Source organism: Leptinotarsa decemlineata, unplaced genomic scaffold (genome assembly GCF_025532065.1).
Source record: "Leptinotarsa decemlineata unplaced genomic scaffold, Ldec_3_MD MMD2_tig00000035_RagTag_RagTag, whole genome shotgun sequence".
Lineage (NCBI taxonomy): Eukaryota > Metazoa > Arthropoda > Insecta > Coleoptera > Chrysomelidae > Leptinotarsa > Leptinotarsa decemlineata.
Window position 1 is genome coordinate 22221709 of NW_027412540.1, and position 22454 is coordinate 22244162.

Genomic DNA, 22454 nt, shown 5'->3' on the forward strand with positions numbered 1-22454 from the left:
CGGTCCTCAACTTACTGATGGGCACTTCAGCAAGATTGACATCTGACCTTCTTTGGTCGAAAGTCAGCCTCTAAGTGATTTTACTTTCTGATCTGTTGAATTGTTTTATCATGACTTTCCTAACTGAATTATTGCATGGGGTCCCCGAAAACTAACCCGAAAACTAACTAACTAACGAGCAAGTGTTCTGAAAATCTGTGAAAATCAGTGAATCTGAAAAGGTGATCGATTTGACGTCTGGTTACGAAATGTTTATACTTACCGGAGCTGCCTGACAGCGACTCTCGGGGGTGGTCTTTGGTACTGCTTCGTTGGCCTCCTGGGTTTGCCCCTCTCTCGGAATCTGGGATCATCCCTGTTCAGTGCATTATGTACGTCGCTTAGCGCTGGATTGTCGTGCGCTCAGTTTCTGTCAAACGTGTCCTCTGCGTGTTTCCTCATGTATGCTTCTATGTAGTCTATGTTCAGGTCTAGATCCCGGAATATGTACCTATTCGGTACATATCTTGGAGCGTTTACGGCGACCTTTACGCACGCGTTCATAAACCACTAAATCTCTCTTCCGTATGTCGCTGCGCACTGGCCCCAGGCAGTGTAGGTAATATCAGTAATATTACGGTCTTTATCATCAGCAGCTTCACTTTCAATCCCATGTTGCTTCTTCTGCCTATTATTGGTAATAGGTTTTGTCGGGCAGACCTCACCAATTCTATTCTCTGCCGTACGTGAGACCTGTACGTTAATCTTTCGTCTTTGTTGACACCCAAGTATCTAGCTTCATTGTTCCACGGAATCTCTTGTCCGTTGAAGATGACGTTTCCTTCCGGGTGTACCATCCTTCGGGTGAACAAGTTTGCCTGACTTTTGTCAGGGATTATACTGATCTCCCACAGGTTGGTCCATTTCTCTAATCTATCTGCCTGTTGCTGCAAGTATCTGGTGACGTGCGCTTAGCTTATTGATCTCGCCAGCAGAGCTGTGTCGTCCGCATAGAGCGCCAACTTGATAAAGTTGTTCACCGGCTCGGGCACGTCTGCTGTGTATACCGAGAAGATGTGTGGCGAAAGTACTTCACCTTGTGGGGCCCCTGCTTCCAGTAATCGCATCGTTTAGAGTTCTTGTTCTACTCTGCAGCGGCATCACCTGTCAGCTAGAAAAGACTCGATTGATGTTACCATTAGTTTCGTGTAGCCAAAGTTGATCATTTTGGCCAGAAGACCATTTGAGCGCCTTAAGGAATTTTATGTAGTGCTTGTGTTTTGTCCTTCCAAAACTTGTACAGGATCAATATACACAGAAACTGTACAGTTGTTATTATCAATATCCTTAATAAAAGGTAGAACTGTAACCTCTGGCGAAGAATTGATCCAAAACAAGCACTTCTATCGATTATCAGAAACGTAATACACTCCTCACTCAACGCGTGTTTCACCAATCAAGTAGCCCTCTTCAGTAGATAAGGACGCCTGAAGATGCCAACTTGTTGATGAAACGTGCGTTGAGAAAAGTATTTCATTTCTGGTAAAAAGTAAAAGTGCTTGTTTTGGATCAGTAACCTTGTTTATGCTGACAGCATATCTGAGAGATGTAGGAATAAAATCCCCCCAATGAAAAGTGTTCAATTTTTCAAAATATTTGTCAGTTCCAAATATCTTCGGTAGGGTTCTTGACAGACATAAATAATTTTGAAATCAGATAGAGAGAGTAGAGAGATTGACAAAGAAATGAGAGATCGCCCGTCGATAAATATTGAATGAGTATACGAATTTCAAAATATATTCGGTTTTTTGAACTTATGAAATATTCAACAGACATTTATTTGCGATATTAGGGGTAAAATTTGGCATAGAGGCTTTTCTTTCTACATATTTTCATTGAAGAAATCGAAATTGTACCAATATCAGATGAATTGAGAAAAAAAATTGATATTTCACGACTGTGGAATTTGATAAGTGTTCGAATAAACGATATGTAGTATTGTTATTATGATTTGTTAAATGTCATTAATTGCTGAAGAAAAAAAATCACTGTAAACATGAATTCGAATGGTTGTTCTCGAAACTTCACGATTGATTGATAATTCCGATATTTTTTATGATAGTCAGCCCCTAATATTGCAAATGAACGTTTGTATCATTTTATTAAACTTCAATAAAGCTGGATTTTCGAAAATTTATAACTGTTGTTTTTTAATTTTTTCGACGTGAGACCATACATTTTTTCCCATTCACTCTTCTTCTGAATGAAAAATATAGTATATGAGAAAAACTGCGTATCTTGGCAGATGATAAATTGAAAAAAAAAATGAAATGTTGACCTTGACACTTAAGGACGATATCTTTCTTGGATCAAGAGTTTTTTTTATTTTCTTTAGCACATCATGTCTGTGAAGGTACATAATCTCTTACGGATGGATATTTGTAGGTCCGCTATCAGAATAATTTTCCTCTACTAGGTATTTCAATTGAGAAAAAGTATTCAGTTATAGAAATTGAGATTACTACATATATTTTCAACTCCCAACACTATTTGTTATATAGACAGCCAACAAAGATTTCATTATCTCCAAACTGAATCACATATCCATGTCCACTTATTGATTCAGCTGAAATTCGAGAAACATAATATTGGCCATCATTTCAAGAACGTGCCAGTTGTAATTTTCTGCTGAAAAGCTGTTTTTTATTGTCGTGCTGACACTAAGAATATCCTGTGATATTCAATCGCTGTCGACAATTGCTCTCATATGAAGATAAATCTTTTCGGTGGCTCTTTGAATAACCCAAACAAGTTTGTTTTATTGCGGCGAGGACAGTGCTTCATTTTCTGCTTTGATTTGTGTTCACAATTAACACTTTGTTCAAAACTCCACTGATAATAATTCCGGGCCAAAGATATTTTTCTGCACCACCTGCAGATTCATAAACCGCTGCAGTGAAGCGAACTCGATAATCTTTTTTGTAAATAAACGTCAATACTATCATCAGGTACCTCTATAGGAATATTTTTCTTGTAGCAATAATGAAATTGTTAGGAACTGAAGTTTATGTGTGAATAAATATTGCATTTTTGTGTATGTCTTCAACTGAACTGGTCTGCTTCATTTTTCGGTAAAGAGTGATCATCATCACGCCTGATTCTACCGAGAACAGTATATTTCAAAAGCACGCAGCAAACTTTAGTAACTATGACTTCAAAATTCAACATAATATGCCTTGTTCAAGACTTTGAAAACTTTTTCATTCGGAAAACAGCGTCTTCGTGAAATGAACCTACCGAGATTTTTTTTCAGAGTAATTAACAGCTAACTGGGACTTCCAAACTTTGAGAATTGATAACGGCCATCTTGTTGAAACAACATCTGTCAAATCAGTTGTCATTTATTCACTATGGACGGATATAGCATTCAACAACAACAATAAAATTGTTTCATCTCAATGGGTTATGGCAACGTACCGCGCGCTTCATCCATTTTGTGGATAAATTTGGGTCTAGTGCTTCAGTAAAGTACCCGCTTCAGCGGTACACATACTAAAATTGAAACGATGCAGAGAATATTAGCATGGGCCCTGCTCAAGGATGACAGGCAAAATCGTGAAGCGTTCTACATTTTTTCCCATCCATAAGTCTGGAAGCGAGCGCCACCGCTCGAGCGATAGTTATCGCTCGATGTCGCTGCTCAGTGCGGTGGCGAAGGTCACTGATAAAATTCTCTTGAGTAGACTTTTTCGCCTGGAAGATAGGATGAAACTCATCCCCGGAGAGCAATTCGGGTTGCGGCGAGGTCGGAATACATCTTCCCAATTGATCCGTGTTGGAATCCTTCAACCAGGGGAGGAATACAGTTATGGTCCTGTTGGAGATCCAAAAAGCTCTCGATAGAGTTTGGATAAAGGGATTTGTCGCCAAGATGTGATCGGCTGGCATGCCCTTATTTGTGATTAGGATTCTTCAACCTGAGCTACCGAACTTTTCGTGTGATAGTGAACTGAACCACATCTACGTATTATCCAATAAAAGCAGGTGTCCCGCAGGGGTCCTACCTGTCACCGCATTTGTACTCTCTGTATACGCACGATTTTCCGATGTTTCCGAGAACGAATGTGGGTATATACGCAGATAACACTGCGATACGCGCACGTTCTTTTTCGGGCGAGGTGGCGAAGCAACAGCTTCAGATCCACCTCGATAGGTTGGTTGTGCCGTACTTCGAGCATAACAAAATCGAAATTAAATCTAATGAAACCGTACTCGCCGACTTCACGAAAAAATTTACTAACGTGAAGATCTTCGGGAAGTTGCGAGTAAAGGGTAATTACGTTGACGAGCAGAGGAGCGCACGATATCTGGGAGTTATCCTGAATAAGCGCCTGAATTTTCAGGAACGTTTGAGCTTGGCGATCCAACGTGCGGGTGCTGCGGTTATACGCACGTATCCGCTCATTGCACGGAACTCGAAGCTTAGTGTTGACAACCAGCTGCTAATTTACAAACATGTAATCAGACCAGCTATTTTGTACGCTTGTCCCGTATTCTGCAGCCTCAAGAGGACTCCTCTTCGGAGACTCGAGACGATGCGTAATAAGGTGCTCCATATCTGCACGAACAATGACAGATACATTTCATTGAATGATCTGTTACATCTGGCAGGAGTCGAGACGGTCACTGAACACATCAGAAGGCTGTCATATGAATTATTCAAGTTCTTTCTGCCAAAAAGCCCGCTGACGAGAGATATCACGGCGCTTAGGAGTTATCATCCCCAGCCCCGTAAACACGGGATGATTTATGAAATGCTAGATATCTTCCATGAACGACGCGAATACGATCGCGCTTAGTTCATGGAATAACTGGTTATAATTCTCGTATTCTCGTGACATCAGAATTACTCTTACCTGGTTTCTTCACGAACTTTTTCCAGGGGGCTAGTGATAATCCTGTTACACCCACTGTGTATACTTAGTTGCGAGGTATCAAAATCGCAATATTTCGATAAATCTGGCGAAAGCCTCGGCAGAAAGCGGGAAGTCTTGGACTGAATGCTGGAATAAAGCTCTATTGGGCAGAAAGCCACCTGTTAACACTATGGGGGGCGCCTCCCATTAGCCTGTCGTAGGTTTATGTGGTGGCATTTCACCCCATGGACGTCCTGGGGCTCGATGGTGATCCTCCCCTTTCCTTCACCAACCCTTTTCCAGCCCCCCACCCACTCCCGTTTGTGGAAAAGATGTAAATATTGTATATATACTCTGTATATTGGACCTTTGATTTACTATAGAGAAATAGGCAATGAAGGATTTTTTGATTTCGATCTGGTTCAGTAAACGATCGACCAACACCTATATATCGACAACACGCAAGATCTGCCGAAAACATCGACGCTGTCTGTCAGAGTGTGCAGGAGAATCTGAGGCAGTCGATTTCGTGTCTCTCACAAGAACTTGTCCTTTCGCTGACCACAACTTGGCGAATTCTGTGCCATAACTTGGGCCAACCTCGTACAAAATGCAACTGAGTCAGGAACTGAAGATAAACGACCATGGACAACGACGTGTGTTCGCTGAATGGGCTCTGGAGCAATTGGCAACTGACCCTGAGCTCAATCTAAATATCATCTTCACCGATTTGACCTATTTCTGAATGAATGGGTAAGTAAGTGAACAAACAAAATTGTCGAATTTGGGACGGTACCAATCCACATAGGATCCAAGAGCGTCCACTGCATTACAAAAGTCACTGTTTGGTATAGATTTCAGGCTGGCAGAGAACGACGTTGACCAGGCCACCATTGTCAACGGCAAAAACTAGAGGTCGATGATCACCAACTTCTTCTGGACTGGATTGGGTCTGGACACCAACGATATATGCGTCATCAGGACGACCAGACAGCTCATGTCACATTGGATATTCTGCATGAGCGATTTGAGGGCATGGTCATCTCACGTGGATGTGATGTGAACTGGCCACTGGGATCGTGCGATTTAACCCTGTTAGACTTTTTCTTGTGGTTTTTTCTTGAGTCGAAGGTGTATGCAAATGAGCCACTGATCACAACAGTCCCCAAAGCCAACATAACCCATGCAATCAATCAAATTCAGCCTGATTCATGTCTCAGAGTCCTGGAAAATTGGAAATTTAGAATGCGTTCCACCTAGAGAAGCCGTGGCAGACATTCGAACGATGTTATATTTCGCACATAATGGCATCAATAAGTCTATCAAACGAATAAAACTCGAAAACTCACACGAATACACTTTCTTGTTGATGAGTCAACATGTTTTTGCAACGTTTGTTTGAAGTTGATTGACAATGTTTCATGATGAATTTCACTAGTTCGGACTTCCATTGTCTAATATATAAAATGATTTGAAATCCCTGAAACAACTGAAAAAGAAGAATTGAAAATGAATAGCTGAAAACAACAAATATATCAAGCAAAAATAACCTGAAATGAAATAATATCGAAATAAAATATAAGTAAAAATAGAACGCTTCACTGGTTCAGTGGGAGATGACCGCTTAATCATTTTTCGCTTGATGATGGGTTTCCATAGGTTGCGTATCTCTACGCTAGCTTGGCTGAAAACGTTGTTGGATAACATGTATGCGGCTTCCTTGAATTTTTTCCTAAACCAATGTTCCTCTCTGTGTATGATCCCAGCTTGGCACCACTCGATGTTGTGTTGATGGGCCCAAACATGGTCTGCTATTCCTGATTTGCTGGTTTCTCCTCGCTGTGTGTGTTTCTTATTCTCGGCAATGCGAAAATTCAATGGCCTCTTAGTTTCACCAATATAGAATTTTCATACTCACACTGGTTGTGACGGCTTCTCTTCCTTGCGAGGTTCCTGCTGTCTTTTAGCCAAGGTCTTTTCTACCATCGCTTTGGAGTAGCCATTCCGTTGAAAATCATTTTTGATGATGTCTAGTTCCTTCTTGAGACCTTCCTTCATGTTACCGCGCCCGAAAGCACGGTCTAATAGAGTCTTGATGATTCCTCTTTCAGCTGATTGATGGTGGTTGGATTCGTGGTTCAGATATTGTTCCGTATGAGTGGATTTTCGGTATACCTACAGATGTTTCCCACTTAGTGTCGGTCCTCTTCATCAGAACGTCTAAAAATGGCAATTTGTTGTTGATTTCCTTTTCCAATGTGGAATTGATGAAAGGTCTCACGATATTGATGTGTTTCAGGAAGGCGTCTAGTTCAGTATTCCCATGGTTCCATATTATGAAGGTGTCGTCAACATATCTCAACCAGACTCGAGGTTTCATGTGGGCTTCTTCAATGGCCAGAGTTTCAAACCAATCCATATATATATGTTGGCTATGACTGGTGAAAGTGGCGATCCCATTGGCAGTCCCTCATCTTGTGTGAAGAATTCGTCCTTCAGTTTGAAATAACAATTTCGTATACAGCATCCTAATACAGCATCCTAGTAATTCCATGATTACTTCTATAGGTAGATTCGTTCTCTCTTTCAGGTTTCCGTCTTCGGATAACTTTCTCTGTATGATTTGGAGTGCTTCTTCGACCGGAACGTTGGTGTAAAGGCTTTCCACGTCGAAATTAATTAGTTGATCTTCCTGTGTGATTTCAATTGACCCTGGTAGTTCGACAAAATGCCTTGAATTCTTCACAAAAGACGATATTTTTCTTTGTAATGGTTGTATTATGGGAAGTAAAAGTCTAGACAAATTTTGAGTAGCCGAATCTCTGGAGCTGATGATCGGTCCAAGTGGATTTCCGACTTTTTTCTCAGATAAATTCATGAAAAATGATCTCGTGTCGAATCGGTACCAGAACCAGATTGCATCAATTCTATGGAGTTTGGAAAATATACATAATAAATAAAACAAAATAAATCCCATGAGTATATAAAAACTCTAATAATACTATTGAGGTTGAATCATAATCGTTCTATCTAGAAAAGAGTACAGTCATATTATTGTAGTGAATAATAAATCGTCAAAATTGAAGTGGTAATTTTTACTCACCATTGAAAAAATTGTGAGTTAGGACGCCCGTACAAGAGCCACATTTTGTGGTCGGATCGACCACACAAAACGGACGTCTGCAATCAACTTGCTGCTGATCTCCGCCGAGATGTCATCGCGGCATCCACCGTACACTAACCACAAACTTGCAGTCGTACCCAACCGCGTACACCGTCTTGTAATTTTTCTCTAACGAAACACTCGTTTACTGACATACACAGGGACATACAAGTAAATATCAATATTGCTGTCGTAGCTTAGAAGGTACAGGATTATCTAAGATTTATATGAGGGAGAATATTATTCTCTTACTGAAATGACCAATAAGGAAATCGACCATTTTGTGAAATCATCTCACACACAAAAAATATATTTCAAATAAAGCTCCAAATTTCATGACAACTATTTCGATTTTGAAAATTCTGAAATTGCGATTCAACTGAAATTAAAAATATAGTAAAACCCATATAAGTCTTGTTCCATTGATGATCAATTTATTTTGTAGAAATTATCACGAAACCGGTGGTAACAAATAACGTTACAATAACGAAGAGTAGATTATGACATCGTTATGATATGGCCCAATAACATGTAACATTTCCTTTTTCATTTTAACTTTAATGAATTTTTTTCTCGTTCAAAGACCCCTGTTTGAAGTAACGAAGCAATTCGTATCAATTAAAACCAATAATACGTTTTGCTATGTAGAACCAAACTCACCAACTATAATCGTTGGGTGTAACATTTAATAACAATCATATCAATTTATATGTTTATGCTTAGTGGCAATCACGATAACTTCACAGCAGAGAGCAATGGATTTCCATTAGGATACATTAAATGGTTGGCAATGGAATATAGAATAGGTCAGATGTTAAATGATATAATATTACTGCGGACATTACATATCCAAGCTTTATACTATCGATGGAGTTGTGAATTCTTGCGAGCCATGATACCCCTGTCACGCACAATAAATACCAGCTGAAAGAAAACAACGAAAATATTTTCGAAACTCATCCACAAATGATATTTGAACACTTTAGTCTTGGGTCGAAAGAAAACTATGGATACATCTTCTATAATGATTGAAAATTATATATTTTTGAGGTTTTATAAATATAAAGTTTGAAAACTTCAAGTCATGGAGAATTTGCTTAAAAATTATTAAATCGAGAATGATCACCGAATAAATATTTTTTCTAAAGAAGGGGTTGCTGATCAGGCCCCAAACCTAAAATCTCACTCATTTGAAAGCCATGAAGGGGTGTCAATATCATTGACTGATAACCACTTTTCACAATTGTATGGTGGGCCCGAAAAGGCGTACGCTTAAAAATGGGAGTCTTCTGTATCTATGAGCGAAATAATCAATTCAAAAAATTTTCCTGGATTGAGTTTGTGGAGTTGAAAGAATAAACCCCGATATGTTTTCTGATGTTTTCCCAGTGATTAGTTTCACGACGAAAAGGGCCACACTCTACTGATCGAGGATGATTACATCAGGTTTGTTTGAAAATGATTGACAATGTTTCATGGTGTATTTTTACTAGTTTGGACTTCCATCATTTGAAAAAAACGAATGAAATTGGAATGCATAGCTGAAATATCAATTATATTAGGCAATAAATCAATCGTGAAACTCTAATACAATAAAATAATCATGTTGAAAATGAACATAGAGTAAAAAAAAGTAAAATATTGAAATGTGCAATGAATTGAGAAGAGCAAGTGCGTAAAACTTTCCATCGCCTTCACAATAGACAAAGAAATCCACAACAAATTGTCGTTCTTAGAAGTATTGGTGAAGAAAATCTATTTGGGAAACATCTGTGTACTGAAAACCCACTCATACGGGACAGTATCAGAAGAGGAATCATCAAGACTCAAGTGGATCGTGCTTTCAGGCTCTAAGATTTTGAAACTAGGAATCATCAGAAAACATCTTCAACGGAATGGTTACTCCAAAGTGATGGTGGAACAAACTTTTGTTAGAACACAGCGGGAGCCTTCCAAGAGGATGAAAAGGATTGGATCTAAGTACGCAAAACCCTCTGAAAGTGTATCATTTTTGATTGAATTGATACAGCTCCATCCATGTCCATTTTGCCACTCCAAAAGAGTGAAGTAATATTGAACCTGCGAACTCACTTGTAACAGCAGCTTCATTTTATTCTATAGTTTCAATAACCAGATATGTCGGAGGTAATGCCGCAAAGAGGCATAACCTCCTGGAGATAGCGCTGTTCCACCCAGTGAGATACATGCAGGTAGGTAATGTTCTTCAAGTTTTCCTCTTATTGATCAGATTATTGATAATTTTATTGTTTTCAACAACGAATAATGATGAAAATCTTCATTGTTTTCAAAAACAAATAAACAAAGGCAAGGAACGGAATTAGTTACATGAGTCTGCATACGTATGTTTCTCCACAAAATGTAACCAAACGGGTCAGGGGCACCCATTGAGGGCTCTAGAGTTGCGGATGGGTTTCCCAGTATAGACAGTATAACAGTCAACATTCAAGCTCTAAAACTGCAGCTTATATAAATATTTTACTAAAATGATGAGTAGTTTGTAAAACTACTATGGATCTTCATCAAGTAACGGCCGAATCAATCAGAAAATATATGTAATTGATTCAATTCAGTCCTCACGTTGGGAAGTTATGAAGAAACTATCACCCTGGAAAATAGGATGAATATGTTTCTATTTTGACCACATTTTGTGTAAACCAACTACTTGTGATTTTCATTGACGTCGAATAAAACTCAATGAACGTAAGTATACCCTGTATATACAGCGAAAACATCTGAACCATGCTTATTTTTCATAGAATGTCTGTGAATATTTTCCTTTCAAAAAAAATGTCGTTCGACAGGATTCATAAAACAGAAATGATTTTCTTTGTGAATTTGAATGTATGAAATGGAACGACTCCGAACAATCGCCTTCATTTCCATTTTTCTTTTTATCGTCTTCCCCTCGGCTCGAACAGGCAAACACCGGAGAATCAAATTTCATTTCGTATTCAACGAACATCATTTCATCTAGAAAACGTATTTTATTACACTCTCCGACCTATCTTCATTTCATTAAGCACCAATCGAACCCTATAAAAGGAACATAAAAACTAAATTGAAACCCGCCACTATACAATAGTTGTTTATCGTGGAAATAGTAGTAAAACTCGGCTATTCGAAAACAAACAATTTCCTCACTAGGTTTCTTTATATTCAGTGTATCTGTCTTGACGGCAACAGTGACTATTTTTGAATATGCCGATATGTAAAACCTTGTGCTTCCATGAAAATATTCGTTCAAGATTAGGTTGATAGTTTTTATTTGTAGTTGTTGGATTTCACACTCTTAATATTCACAATAATTTTGGACTGGGTATCCTGAAAACTTGTGTGGAATTGTCTATGAACAAATTTTGCCATGTTCATTTCGTTATCATCGTTAAAATTTTCTTTTGAAGAAAAGAGAACTGAAACTTTCTATGTTTTTCAACAATTTGTAACTAACATTACTGCAGTTTTCTCCTATAAGGACATTTTCAAACTTAGGTATACATAAAACTCCGGCTACATCCATCAATTTATTGACTTTTATTTTTGGAATTTATTATTATAAGGACTATTCGAAAATATATTTGTGAAATAAAACATGTTTGGCGGTACATTGATTTTCTTCTTATACCGTATCCTTACTATTTACTTTATTTAGAGCATGAAAGTAGTATCTGTGCCTAGCTGGAATGACTAGTTTTTGATTTGCGGGAGCAAGGGTGCAGATCGGTTCTCATTTTTTTTTTTACAGAAATCCAATTATAAATGCTGAAGAGGGGTCACCCAATTATAAGCTCTTAGTCGGACGCTATCCACCAATCGCTATCCAGAAATACTTTACTCCTTTTCAACACTTGTCACTGTAGACCAACTCAGACTGGAATAGGAGACACTCCAAGCATACCAATAAAACAAGGAATACTCGAGAATGTCAATAGGATTTTGTATCCCTAACGTTGAAATGCATGAATAAATAAAAAATTATCTCAATTATCGATATTGAATTTGAACTGTCACTGTATAAATAAATCGGAGTGTTTTCTGAAATTCCCACACTTCCTAATTGTTGCTTCAATAGGAGAAGTGATAAAATACATGGTCATACCCTAGTGTATGATGTACTAAACCTTACAACTCGTGATCAAAATCCTATTTCCAGAAATCACCAAGAAAACTCCTCTCAACTAGACTCTTCTCATTCTTGAGATCCAAGACTCCGGCAAACTCCAGCAGTATCTGTATCTGTAGAATAGGGAGGGTGAGTGTAAGCCCACGCACTTAGGCCACATGTGACCCATTGTACATCCTCCCGAGGAGTTGTCCTCCTAGGTCGTCGTCCATCCTGTCCTTTCCAGGAAGGTGGACAGGTCGCTGGGAGACATCTGTGTAGGCCAAGGTGTAGGCCAAGACTCGCCGAACACACACTCTCTTATTGACGATAACTCCGGGCACTCGCACAGGACATGCCTGACAGTCTCATCTTCCTGTTCACACATCCTGCATAAAGGTGTGTCCACTAGCCCCATATTATGTAGGTGTTTCCTTAACTGACAGTGGCCAGTCAGAAATCCTACTGTAAGGCGTAGATTTTTCCTGGTCATCGCCAGATATTTCTTCGGCGCCAGCTTCCCAGGGTCGCCCAAGGTGATCCTGGCAAGATTACATCCTTTGATTTCATCCCATCTCTTTAAAGATTGAGCATGGGTGTAACATTTGACTAGTTCCGCAATTGTCGAAGTCATCAGGCCGTGGGTGCCACTTGGTCCTAAAATTTTTAGTCCAGCCGCTTCCTTGGCTAAAGAGTCGGCAATGCGATTACCTTTACTCCTGTCGTGCCCTTTAACCCACCTCAGGATAATGTTATTATCTACCGAGGCTTTGGCTAAATTTTGGTGGCCTGCTATCAGTGCAGATTGTTATGTTTTTGCCAGAAATTCTTTTCTTGGTTATTTCTTTTGTGGCGATTGAGATACCAGCCAGTTCTGTTTGGACCACGCTGGTATTTCTTCCCATTCCCCACTTAATCCTTAGGCTTAGTGATCTGGAGTACACTCCGCATCCTGAGCCTTCTTTGGTTTTTGAGCCATCTGTATAAATCCGTATTGCAATTGTAGCATCTGACTCTGTGTTCTGCTTAATTTGTATTTTGTAGGGTTTATTAAACACAAACCTGGGTTCAATTGCATCACTTATTGCCTGCAGCAGAGGTTGCGCAGTAAGCGCTTCCCGCCATAGTCCCAACCTCAATCGACCCATTTCTACTTCTTCGTTTACACCAGCTGTGTGCAATCGTACCATAGCCATTAACGCAACCTCCTTAACGTACAGATCCAGAGGGGTCAGACCCGTGATTGATTCCATTGCCGCGGTTGGTGTTGTTCTCATGGCTCCTGTGATGTTTAAACAAGCCAGTCGCTGTATTTGATATAATTTTTGGATGGCCGTTGCTTGTAGAACTTTCGGACCCCATACAATGGCTCCATACGTTAACATAGGTCTTATTATTGCAGTGTAGATCCAGGCGACTACACGGGGTGAAAGACCCCATGCGCGTCCCACTGTCCTCCGACATTGCTCATAAGCCACGTATGCTCTTTTTGCTCTACTCTGTAGATGAGAGTTCCATGTTAGCTTCTTGTCGAGGATAATACCAAGGTATTTCACCTCTTCAGAGAAGTTTAGTTGGCTTTTGAAGTTAAGCCCGTTAAACTTCTTTTCCTGGTGAAAAGGACCATCTCAATCTTCTTGGGATTGATCGACAGTGAGTGTTTCTTACACCATGTTTCTATCAATTTGAGCCCATCCTGCGCTCTATCGCACAGTGTGTTTACAAATTTGCCGGTCTGCAAGATAACTAGGTCATCTGCGTATGCAATTATGTAGAATCCATTTTTGTTAAGGTGATTAATTAGGGTATCCAGAACTATGTTCCAGAGAAGGGGTGGACATCCCCTCATGAATCCAGCAGTAGCTACCAAATATGGAAGACATACGATAGAAGGTCGTCTATTGATCTTTGTTTCCGAAAGCCAAATCTATGCTCGCTCAAGATGTTGAAGCCTTCCAAACATTTGAGGATAAGGTGGTTTATGGTTTTTTCGATGATGTTTGATATCACTGATAGCGAAGCGACTTGTCTATACTTATTTGGAAGATATTTCTTGCCTCTTTTTGGAATAGGTTGAACGCGGGCAATCTCCCAACAAGAAGGAAAAACCTCTTTTTTGTAAGTTAGGTTGGAAAGTCTGCAAAACACTGGTGCGAGTTTATTCACGCACATTCCAAGTACGATGATGGGCACTTCATCAGGACCAGACGCCTTGTTTATATTGAGCTGTTTCAAAATTCGCTTGACTAGACATCGTCGAAAAGTAATTTCTGGCATTGTGGATTCCAGTGTGGGAATGATGGGTGGTGCATTTCCCAGAAAATGGACTGTGGAGTGGGAAACGAATTGTTCAGCTAGTAGATTTACTTTTTCTATAGCTGTTGTTGCAATTGAATCATCCGCTTGTGTTAGCGGTGGAATTGTGGATTTTGTGAAGTTTTGATTAACAGTTTTAGCTACTTTAGCTAGCAAACAGAAGGATATAGACTCGCTGGGAATGGCAAGCAGTCTATAGCTAATTCTCTTTAATTTATCGTAAGTTTGCAGCTGCTGCGGGCATTCATAAACCTAGTTAGATTTTCGGCACTAGGATTTTCGTGCCACTACCGGTAGTTGAGATTTTTGGAGGCGACAGCTCGCCCGCAGTTTTTGTTGAACCAAAGTTTGCCGTTAGAAGTTCGTTTCAAATATCCATTGATGAAGTGGGTCTGGGAAAAGAGAATCTGTTTTTCTACATATCTCAAAATACAATAAAAATAAATTTGACCATGAATAACGTCAAGGGTTTTGGATTTTCCATTTCAGTTCATAGTTTTCGGTATATTCAAGAGGTGTGACTCATCATTGAGTCATCCAGTTGAAACTTTCCACGCATGCATATTGAGTTCACTTAATTGATATGAATGATTTTCTGTACAGGAAGGACCAATGAAAGAATAATGAGATACTGTAACATATTAACTTTCAAAATGTTTCTATCTACCAACCTTCAACTGGTGGCCAAAATGGCAATAAAAGTTTTACCCAAGACATTTCAGAAGAGTGTATCTATTCAAGCCCTGTGACCCGCAAAGATTTATTTGATAGTGAAGGTGCGGATAAAATATTTTGCAGTGATTTTTACCACCACTCAGGAAATGAAAGTGGTGAAGTACCTGTTATTGATAGAAAGGGTCACCCTTCAATTGAAAATCAACAGGCTTCACGTTTGTTTTAATGTGGACTCAGTTCCTGAGAGAATATTTCACTTTACCTTTGCTTTCGACAATCTCAAAAATAATTGAAAAACTGGTTAGAAAGAGAATGCATAACTTCTTAAGTAATCATACCATACTTTGCGAATCTCAATATGGATTCCAAAGCCATAAAACCAGAGGTGATGCAATCTTCTCTTTTCTGGAAGATGTATATATTGGTTTGAATAATAACGAACCTATTGGGGCAGTATTGTGTGATTTCTCTAAAGCGTTCGACTGTGTGAATCATGAAACACTATCATTTGAACTTCAGTGCTGTGGCTCCAGAGGATTGTCATATAACTGGCTTTACAGTTATCTAACAGGCAGGAATTAGTTAGTAACACTACAAGAAAATACATCGCATATTGAGAATAAAACATCAGGTGTATCACAAGGTTTGGTCATGGGTCCTATCCTTTTTCTGCTTTATCTGAATGATCTGGTAACAATTGACATTGAAGAAAAGTTCACACTTTTTGTGAATGACACCACGATCCATTGGCGTGGAACGAATGAAAATAATCTCGGAGACACCATAACTCTGGATCTCTATAGGGTTGAACAGTGGTGCGATTCAAACTATTTATGTTTCCATACAAATAAAACAAACAAAGTTTGCTTCAAACTCAATTTTGACGACTTACATATAGAAAATCACGCTATAGTTAACAACAATCACACGAAATTTTTAGGGGCATGTATAGATGATTAATTGAAATTTGATGAGCATATAACTGGCTGCTATGCCGTTCGAATTGTTTCTAACGAACTCAATCAATCCTCAGCCAGGACTGTGTATTTTTCCTTGATAGAGTCCCACTTGAGATATGGAATTGCCTTTTGGGTCTTTTGTAGTCAGCAATTACTAAATTCCGTATTCCTTCTACAAAAAAGGGCTGTCAGAAACATATGTAGGACAAAATCACAAGACCATTGCAAACCACTTTCCATCAGTCAGAAAATTCTTACTGTACCTTTTAGAAACCGTTTGCCTAATTCACAAAAATATTCCAACTCAGCAGCAAATAATGACAGCAAATAATGACTGAATTTAACCTTGCCAATCCCAAAATCAACAATTACAAAATTATCTCTGATATATGAGAGCAAGAAAATATACAACCGCCTTCCAATGTGCTATAGGACAATAGCAAATTTTAAAAAAAATCAGAAAATTAGTTAGAGGAGTACTTCTGCATAAAGCCTACTATGACTTGAAGAAATATTACGATGATGTATTTCAACTCTTAGTATTTCAGATGCTCACATATCTGTAATGATTCATGTATATATTATCTCCAATGGTTTATATATTGTTTTATTTATGTGTATTCGTATATGTACATTTTTTAACCCTATGATGATTGTTCACTGTATACCTATCATAATTTTAATAACTTGTGCTAAGTGAATACAAACTGTTTCTGCTATCTTTTGTGTCATATTTTGTTACTTATACATATATTGAGTATCTACTTGAACATGTATATTATTTCATAGTTTATAGTTTAATATAACTAAGTAGCGTCAGCTAATATGTTTTAACCAAGCTTTGTCAATAAGATACGAGTCTTCAGACACTAAAGCATATTTTGACTTGACTTAATACCACGAAGGGCGTTAGATTATATCCGACATTTGTCAGTGCAGGATTCTTAACAGAAGTTATTTCTGCATATGATATTGGCGATACAACTGCCACAATTTATTTTCAATTTGATTGGAAAGTAAATTTTGGACATTTTGTAAAAGTTCGACAAAGGTATACTTCCAAGTTAAAAAGAAAAATATTCTTAGAATCAAATGAGAATATATCTATGTTTCATTTCCTGTCAAATGCAACTTCTCATTCATATGATCAGTGTTAATTTGTTCGTGGTAGAAGTGAACGAAAACAAATTACCAGTATCTGCGAAAGTCTCTGACTGGATTACCGCTTTACTTATGGCAGTAATTGACACAAAGTAGCACAACTCAAATGTTCGATTATTGAGTGAATCGTTTTCGTTCTCTCGTTCAGGATTCGTTTGGACAGCCGGCTATATCCTGCATTAAATCGTAGCTTTTTAACTGGTTCTTTCATCCATCGCTGATGCTTACGAATGGGAAACGAATATTTAGTTGGTTTGATTAAAAACCGAAATCGATTTCATGGTGATGCTGCGCGAATGTGCAAACTGTAAATTAAAGATAGTTATCGAATTTTCATGATGCACTGTAAATTGCCGAATGCAGAATATTTTCAGTGAAATTTATCATTATGCGATATTCAACGTGAATTGGTACGGAACTCATCCTTTGTTTTTCCATTTCCGATTCGGGATGGATATTCACTCCTGTGATATCAACAATACTTCTAATGTGAAATGGAAATTTGCTGGAAATTCATGAAAAACTGAAAACCCCTTTCCTTGTAAAAAACGCAGATTCTGAATTTGTTTTGAAAATTTGCTGATTTATATCCAAGAAAGTAGCTCAAATAATACCTAATAACTAGTCTGAAGTTCATTACAGTTTCGGTTGATGTTTGTGAATGGGGTAAAAAAATGAGGTATAACCCCTTCAATTCAGGTAAAACGAACTTTGAATTAAAGCACAAAATGATTTTCATGTTTTATGAACATAATTGATGATTTCCAATTAACAATATGGATGTCCTAGTCGTTTCAGGTCCTGATAATGTTCCGAATGTTGAGGCAATTGTCTTGATATCACCACTTTAGGAACTGGAAATAAATGCTGACTCATTTTCGTAAGAACAGAACATCAATGCCTGTATCCCTACAGTCGACGAAAGGTCCTCTCTATGAAATAAACCTGTCTATGAAATACCATCTATATCTGACATAGATACAAATTTGAAATTCACAAATCATATCAAGTCTACAGCTGAAGAGTTGGGTTATGTTGCGACAAAAAATGTCTATTTTGCTCTCATTGAGTTGAACTTGAGGTGCGCAATACAGTTTTGGGGTTCATGTAGTAGTGAAAACTTTGAGAGTGTATTTTTGCTGCAAAAGCAAGCGGTGCGGTATTTGTGCCAAGTAAATAGGTTGAATAACGATGAGATTGGAACCTTTGGTGTGAAAGTTGAATAACTTTTCTCGAGATCACCTGCCTTAACACCAACCTGATATTTTTCCACTCGACGCGCGTTTCGCCGACAAACTTAGCATCCTCAGGAGAAGAAAATTGATACCTAGTCTAGTCTGGTTAATCCTTGAATACTAAAATTTGTTACCTGAGGTTGTACACCTGAAGTCCAATATGGAATTTCTCGGTTATTAACTACCTGCAAGTTCTTAGTAATTATTCTCTTCCTAACAGAAGATTAAAGAGCGGGCTAAACGGGATGGGTCCCTTATCGCCATTCATACTGTTCTTACATTTTGCTATTTCTAGACTCTCACATGCATCGAGTAGCCTGGTGTCATGCATCGGTAGCCTGGTACCAAAGATATATTGTTTACCAAAAATACACAAACCTGAAAAATCGATGCGACCAATAGTCTCAGCAATTGATTCGCCTTCGTATAATATCGCTAAATGGTTGACAAAAGAATTTGAAAATCTCCCAACCGATGCGAGTGTTAAAAACTCACAAGAGTTCATAGAGAAAATAAAAGATATTAAATTAGGAGAAGGCGAATTATTGGTATCGTTCGATGTGAGTTTCTTATTTCCAAGCGTCCCAATATCACAAGCTCTAGAGTGTTCGAGGGATCTTCTGAAATCGAACAACTTAGCAAATGAAGCTATTGAAGAAAACATTCAACTCACCAAGCTTTGCATGGATCAAAATTGTTTTCAATATAATGGCTCATATTATGAACAGCGTGAACAGCGTAACCTATTGTCTCCATTTATAGCGAACCTATTCATGGGTAGGTTTGAGTCGGAAGCAGGGAAAGAACTCAGTTACTTCCCTAGGGTCTGGATCAGGTATGTTGATGACATATTCGCTGTAGTGAATACAAGGATAACCAGAATTGAGAATGTCCTTTCAGCACTGAACAACAGGTGTAAGAGTATAAAATTCACATATGAAGTAGAAAAAGAACGGAAGTTGCCGTTTTTAGATGTATTGGTCATAAAGAACAAAAAGAACGAAATAGAATTTGACATTTACAGGAAAGACACGGGCACTTTCAGATACATTCCCAATGACTCGAATCATTGTCCACAACATAAAATGGCGGCACTGCAATTTCTGGTACACAGGTTAATAACTTTTCCTTTAAAGAAAGATAAGTACGACAATGAAAAGTGAGTGATTCGGTATGTAGCTGAAGCAAACGGTTTTAACCCAGATATAGTTGACAAGATAATTAGAAAATGCAAGTTTAGGGAAACACTTCGTAAATCTTCGACTTTTCAAAAAGAGGAGAGTAATAACAAGTTTATAATAATCACATATGAATCCCAAGACACGAGAGGGCTTCAACAGGTATTCGATGAAGTAAATATGAAAGTTGCATATAAAACTTCTTATAAATTGCAACAGCTTCTTGGTAATTCAAAAGATAGACTAGAAAACACAGAAAGGTCGGGGATTTACGAAATCAGTTGTCAAGATTGCAACAGCAAATACATCGGCCAGAGCCGACGAGCGATTTAAACCCACTTCAAGGAGCATTGTGCACACATGAAATACGAAAGGATAGAAAAATCCAGTGTCCTCCAACATGCTCTAGACAAAGACCATAGATTTGGTGAAAACAATCTGAAACTGATTAAGCATGTGCATGACATCAGGCTACTCGATGCATGTGAGAGTCTAGAAATAGCAAAATGTAAGAACAGCATCAATGGCGATAAGAACCCATCCCGTTTAGCCCGCTTTTTAATCTTCTGTTAGAACTTACAGGTAGTTAATTACCGAGAAATTCCATATTGGACTTCAGGTATACAACCCCAGGTAACAAATTTTAGTAAATAAGTAATAACCAGGCTAGACTAGGTATCACTTTTCTTCTCCTGAGGATGCTAACTTTGTTGGCGAAACGCGCTTCGAGTGCAAAAATATCAGTTTGGTGTTAGGGCAATTGATCTCGAGAAAAGTTATTACATAGGTTGAGTTCCTGCAAACCTCTTTTCCTGAAACACGGAATACTGACACTAACCTCAATATTAGTTTCAGAAGCTACATGTCTCAGTTACAAAAATGAATATTTATATGAAAATAACAATCGCACTGCACAGAATACAATGAATTTATCATTAATCATCCCTAAATCCACTCTGATCAAAGATTCAATAATTTACATCGGTGTCAAAATGTATAATAAACTTTCTGAAGATATAAAGAACATGGATTCTCTCGAAACTTACAGGAAAAAGTAACACGAAAGGCTGACATCTAAAGCCTATTACAATCTGACAAAATATTTCAATGACGAAACGATATGAAATGAAGGTTAGGTTAGGTAAGGTCCGGAGTGCGTGGGTCTATTTGACCATCCGCTACAACTTTAACCTAGATGTGATTATTTATTTTTATATATTATTCCCATGTAATCATGTAATTGTATATCTATGTGGAGGTAGTTATTCACATGTTCTCTTCTTACCACTGTTTGCCAATAAGGTTCTGTATCTTGGATAATGAACCCATACTCTCTCTCTCTCAAACAAAGTACATCCAGATCTACATCTTTTCAGAAAGAAAGAACAATATGAACTGTCATTTGATTGTTATAATTCACAAAGATGAAGTATTACTTCAGTACAACAATCATTCAAATTATTATTTGCCAGTTTCATTCTATGTAAGAATACCTGCATTATTGAGAACTGCAAGCTTATAGAAATCAGAATAAGCAGCAGGCCATGTATATACAACAAACCCCTCAATCAGACAAGTCTAGAAATATGGTTAACGGCTTCAGGAACCTATGCCATAACTGACAGTGACAGTTGTGATAGTGTAACACAGTTCTGTTCGATACAACGGATAGATGAGAGGACCACTGTCCTCTGTCCAGCTCTTAGTTGATTCCCAATGTACCGTTTTTGAGCCATTTTGTAATGGTAACAGTGTTCAACAAAAAGTCAGACAGTTAACTGACGATCCACAAATCCTTACAAATATAAATAACGCCACTCACATGGATAATTAATTATTAATTACAAATAAAACAATTTGTTGACAGTTATCTAATTGAGTATATTACTTCATCTTCAATTCCGCTATGGTTACGGACACATATCTGAATAAAAATAATAAACTGCTTGTACACTCATACTTCCGAAATCAAATATTTTTAAGGTAATGAAGAAGGTAATATAAAGTAACCTGCAAGTCTCGGGTATGCGGATTTGATAGTTTTATTTGTGAAAAAAATAGTAGTGGCATTTTCTTATTTCAAGTCACTAGATAGGGAAAACTATCTATAATATTTATGGAGAATGAGAGAACGACTATAATCGAATTTTCACTAGGGCCGTACGATGAATTTTTCTATCATTATTTTCATTATTGTCAAGTAAACCTTTTTATATTTCCAGAGAAATTAACCTGGTTCATTTTATGTAATAAGAGTTTGCAATCTATTTTCGAATTCTTGAATTGATTTCACCGCTTTTTACGTTTCACAACTAATTTCAATTGCTTGATCGGAAATAACCGAACTCCTCTCAATCCTGCTCCCGAATAAAACCAGCAGATTAAGCAAATAGACCTGAGAGAATTAATAATAGCAGAACTCGGCGTTGGCATGCAAATATATCGATTCCGATGCTTGGCTCTCGAATATTCCATCATCTTGTGCATTATTAAAGGGAAACATCATGAAATGCTTCAGAGTGAAGTATGATTGAACAAGTTTCTAATAACAATGCCGGGAATAACGGATTGTATATTGAATCTCGACACGAAATTACATATCCGTGATTCCGAACTAATTCACTAGGAAATTATTGACGAGTTGATTAGGAAATTATGGGATGTTTTCAAAAAAAAAATATTGAAAAGTATTGTTTTCATGTGGTTGAATCCAACCAAACTTTGTTAAGAGAAATATGTTATTTTCACTTCA

The 22454-nt window shown here is 38.0% G+C and overlaps 1 non-coding gene across 1 annotated transcript; it reads left to right on the forward strand.

The window, feature by feature from the left end:
* The first annotated feature begins 3507 nt into the window (after window positions 1–3507).
* LOC111516679 (U6 spliceosomal RNA) lies at window positions 3508–3614 on the forward strand. The gene has a single exon (XR_002723707.2). It is a non-coding gene; the product is annotated as a U6 spliceosomal RNA (small nuclear RNA).
* Window positions 3615–22454: the final 18840 nt, after the last annotated feature.